The sequence below is a fragment of the Equus asinus genome, chromosome 25, assembly GCF_041296235.1.
Source record: "Equus asinus isolate D_3611 breed Donkey chromosome 25, EquAss-T2T_v2, whole genome shotgun sequence".
Classification (NCBI taxonomy): Eukaryota; Metazoa; Chordata; class Mammalia; order Perissodactyla; family Equidae; genus Equus; species Equus asinus.
Genome location: NC_091814.1, coordinates 24944621 through 24949542, shown reverse-complemented (window position 1 = coordinate 24949542; position 4922 = coordinate 24944621). Strand labels below are relative to the sequence as shown.

The following is a 4922-nucleotide window of genomic DNA, read 5'->3' as shown; positions in this document are numbered from 1 at the left end:
AATAGTAAATACCATTTACTACAGGTGGGTAATACAGCCTAAAACGTGTGGGAGACTGTAGGATGTAAGTATGAAGAAGAGAGAGAAGAATGTTTATCTTAATTTATGTTTATATCCACCCAGTCAGTCATGATGATGCTGATTATAACACTGAATTTAAAAAATTCATGAGTCCACAGTGACAGTCAAAACAAAAATTTTAATGGCATAGAAGGGGAAGGAATGTTCTTTTTCATGGCACAATGCCAACAAATACAAGGCTATAGGTATGAACGGATTAGAAAATTTCCAATGTATAAATGCAAATATGTTAATCGACATACATCAGGGATCATTAAGGATGGTAAAATATTTAGAGAAAGATCTTTAGAAAAGAGGATGTTCACACACTCTCAAAGTACCACTCACCAAATTACTTACTCATTATACAAAGGAAAAAATGTGCCCTTACAATGAACAGATCTCGTAGGCCCCTCCATAACAACGTGACCCATGCTAGTACGGCAGTCACAGTGATGGACACACTGGACATTCTTAGTCTCCAGGTGGGCTCCACTAGGAAGCACCCAGCACTAACTACGTAGGGCTCTTGGCAAGAGGGTCGGCCTGAGCTTAGTCATGAGGAAGTGGTCAGACAACTACACAATGTAGACCATTTAACCAGACAACTGTCCTGACCTCTACAAACAAGGCAATGTCACCGCCACCAAAAACAACAAAAGGTGAGGAGAGGTTTTTGGATGCAAAGGACTAAAGAAATCTTTTTAGTCGTTTAGAACCCCAAAAGTCTCTTCTCCTTTTTGTTATCTTACTTGTGGTGACATTGCCTTGTTTGTAGAGGTGAGGCCAGTTGTCTTGTGCAGTGGTCTAAATTCTGCACTTGTCTCTGGACTACCTCATGACTGAATTCAGGCTAAACGTTGTCACCATAGCACTGCATAGTTAGTGCTGTCTGCTCCTCTCACAGCCCAGCTGGTGGCACAGAACGCCCGGTCTGTCATGTTGTCTTTTGCCAGTTGCTCCTGATTCTGCTGATGTGCAGGACGGGAACTGAGAGCAGCAAGGGTTAAGGTCTCTCATAACCGTGTGTGGGTCTAGGCAGTGGTCTCCTCAGTGACTTAGCGCAGTTGGAGGCTGAAGGGCTGGGATTTTTCCCGTCAAACCAGCCTTTGCAGTAAAAACCTTGGAGAGTGCTTTGTGGTTGTGATGTTGATCTTCAGCATAGGATCCCTTCACTGTTCTGTTTGGGTTTTAAATTGATTTGCTGTTTCAGATTTTTTTCATCAAGTGAAAATGGTACTTTTTGTGATGCGGTTTCTTTCAAATCAGTAATATCTTTCCTTAGTTCCAGAGATCTTGGTATCTGAGAGACAGAAAGAGAAAATAAAAATGAAATGTGAGTCTTTGCAGGTCCCAATGATAGCTGAGCCTGGAGGGATGGCTATGTGGCGACAGAGGCCAGCAGGACGCTGAGCTCCTGTTGAGGGGAGGAGCTGAAGGAGGAGCACAGGCTGCTGAAGGGGAAAGTGAGAGCCACAAGGTAGAAGAAACACCTCCCTGCACTTCCATCCAGGCTGTGGTGCAGCATCGAGGGACACCCTGTCCTCACCCCACCAGGAGCCTGGTGACATCCCAGCTCAGAGCGGCTGCAGAGCCTTAGCCAGAGCCCTACCAGCCTTTCCTCAGCAGCCACTTCACTCCTGAAGCCCCTCAGTCTGGAGCAAAGTGATGGCTTTCCCACCCCTCCCAGGGAGGGATGTGCTTAGCATCCACCCCCCACATTCAGAAACAGACTGCTGTCGGAACGAGAGGACCCTTGGCAGAGAAGCACACCCTCTTTAACTCCACGTCCCAGTGCTCTGAGGAGGAGGGGCACAACGCTTGAACTGGAACCCAGGCCTCAGGCCCTTTCCATAATTTGTGGAAGGTGAGAGCAAGGGCTCCGATCTGGAGGTGTCCACAGACCACAGACACTGTTGCATCACTTTGGCTCAACGGGAAAAAAGGTTTTACAGAGAAATTCTTCTCCAAAGAGACTGAGGAAAGAACCAAAAAAGGAGAAACTCAAAATGGAATTAACAAAAAGAGAGCAGGGACGGTAACCATGGCCCCATGCATTTTCCTGCATTCTTTAGCATTGATTCCACACCAGGATACACCTTAGGGCATTTCTAGGAATATTCTCAACATCTAGACCAAAAACTCCGAAGGGGAAGCATGAGGCACCTGGTTTGACTATGTTCTCTCCCACCCCACCCCTCTATTCCCCACAAAGCACTGCATAGGGAAAGATTCTCCTTTAGTCTTTTATGCCAGTGGAAAGAATGGCATAAGAAGCATAAACATGCAATCTTTTCCTGACTTTCAGCTGTTATTTACTATTATGTTCTCTTTAAGGGAATGAGCATAAAGATTCTCTTTGGGGCTTTTACTTAACAACAAAAATTGATCAATACTAAAATTCTCAAACTGTAGTGCTGAACGCATGGGACTTGAAATCAATTGGATGGAATAGGAACTTCTAGTATTATATGAAAAATATTAAAGAAAATACTAAATTTTATGATGTGTAATAAGGGAGGTATTGTTTTCTGTGCACTGGGTTTCAATGAAATGCTCGTTTCCTGTTTTATCTTATCTTCAGAAAAGTTGGAGAAACTCTCCTCAAAGAAGGGAGGTCAGAAGTCTAATCCATTCATCTACCTCTTTTATCTTCTCACTTTTTTCCACGTTGTACAAATAGTGCTGTTGAGAGAGGCATACAAATCCCCTCAATGGCTGATGGATATTCAGGCTTTTTAATGAAGCAGCCACACATTCTGGGCATTTCTATTCTGAACCTGAGATCATCGTAGAGGAATGGTCCTTGTCACGTCTAGCTGCATGTTAGAATCCCTGGGGAGCGTTTGAAATCTACTGAAGCCCAAACCCCTCTCCTGACAATTTAAATGAGAATCGCCAGGTGGGAGGTCAAGGCACTGATCTTAATTAAATTTTCACCAGGTGCTTATTACAGGGCAGTGTTAATGCCAGCTCCAATGAGGTCCTGAGGTGAGGATGCTGAGTCCCTGGAAGCCCCATGCACATTAGCACAGGCCTGCACATGTGGGCCGAGGAGAAAGCTGGCTCCAGGCCAGTCCAGCACTCCCACCTGTGACCCAGGTTCTCATTTGGTTTTTGTCATCTGGGCTCTTTGTCCTCACTTTTAACACTTCTTCTTCTTCTTCACATGGACAAGTCCACGGTTAAGGGTTGTCCTAAGTCAGATTCCCGAAATGACTCAGGAGGAAGATCCATGTGTGAGTGATTCATTGAGAAGAAAGAGGGAGTGGAGTTGAGGAAGCTGGGAAGGGAAGGCAAAGAAATGAAGAAAGTGTGTGATTTCAGGCAAAGTGCCTTGTGTTCAGTGGCTTCAATGATGCTCTTGTGATGAGGAGGACCATGGGCTCAGGCTTCCCCGTGGCTAAGATGAAAGCAGAGAGGGAATATCAGGACAGCAGTGGCAGGAACACAGCAGAGTTCAGAGAGCAAACGAGATGGAGCTGGAAGGGCCTGGCAGGGTGGCAGCCCTCATGGAAAACAGAGGGAAGGCCAGACAGAGGTTGCATCAGCTGTTGGAGTGAACAAACTAGGAAGAGAAGAGATAGCAGGAGATTGAGCTAGAATCTTAGCTAGAGAGCCATGAGGCATAAGTACATCTAAGAGCCACCGATGTGATTACCTCAGTACCCTCAGCTGAAGGCTGGGGAAATTGCATGTTATCCTCCACTTGTTGAAGAGCAGTTTTCTTTTGATAATCTTCTGTTTCTGGGCACTTAAGGCAGCTGAGCCCTCAAGAGCATCACCCTCCAGCTTGGGAGGTTTCTTTCCTCTGAGGGAAGCATCGAAACCCAGTCCTGAAAAAATAAAACCACAGCCAACAGGATCCATTGTTATTCCTGATCGTACTGGGACTTAATCCTCCACCCAGGAGGGACATCAAATAAGCAGAGTGGCCAGAACAAAAAAGGCCACTGAAAGTCCATGGGTGAGGTGAGGCCAATGGCGACACTTTCATATTTTCTCTTTCTTTGATCCTACTCACACTACCCAGTAGTGATGAGATTGCCAGGAGGTGTGAGAGAGGCCCATCACCTCCGCGCTCCCACCCTCTGACGACTAACAATGGACCAGAGCTTCGTATTCCCCTTTTCTCTCTCACCTTGGAAGAGCGGCCACTGATTTCTGAAGGGATCGTGGGCTCTAAAGCTCCAGGTGGTGGAGCAAAGGCCAAGCCTGGCTTTGCCGTCACCACAGTCCAACTGGTCCAGCTGCAGCAGCAGATAACTGGTCACCTGGGTGCCTGGCTGCAGCTGTGTCTGTGAAGCTTGCAGCTCTGGCCTTTGGAAACTCCAGTTTGTCCTCAAAGGCCCTCGGTGACCGGCCTCCAGGGTGGGAGCTGAAAGGAGAAGAGGGCTCACTGGGACCAATCCCAGCTTTCCTTTCCTCAGCCCTGGGAGCCCACCCATTTCTAATGTCCATGCCTGTCAGTGAGACCACCCAGCGACCCAAAGAAAAAAGGCAGACCTCATGTACATGAAGGAGCTGTCAGCTTCACGTGTGTCCCTGGGGATGCTGAGATGGCAGGTGACAGGATGCAGTGTCCCAGAAGTGAGAAACCCACTGAGTCCAGAGGACTTTGGATGGAAGGATGAAGTCATGCCTGTGAATCTGTTCTCATTAACTTAGTCCTATAGCTTAGAGAGAAGGTTCTAGAGAGGCCTTAGGACATGGGGGAGAAAGCGATGTTGATGTGTACCCACAGTATAAAAGAACAGGGAGAGAAGTATGGCCACAAGTCTTCAGGTCCGGTAGAAGACACAGTTGGGAAACCGTAGAACAGGGACCGAGTTATCCGAAGTTTTGTAAAGTTCTGCGGCCTT

The 4922-nt window shown here is 46.9% G+C and overlaps 1 long non-coding RNA gene across 1 annotated transcript; it reads right to left on the bottom strand.

The window, feature by feature from the left end:
• Window positions 1–606: 606 nt before the first annotated feature.
• On the bottom strand, window positions 607–4432 carry LOC123280649 (uncharacterized). The gene is made up of 3 exons (XR_011498317.1): window positions 4202–4432; window positions 3722–3896; window positions 607–1363 (listed from the first exon to the last, which is right to left on the bottom strand). It is a non-coding gene; the product is annotated as an uncharacterized lncRNA (long non-coding RNA).
• Window positions 4433–4922: the final 490 nt, after the last annotated feature.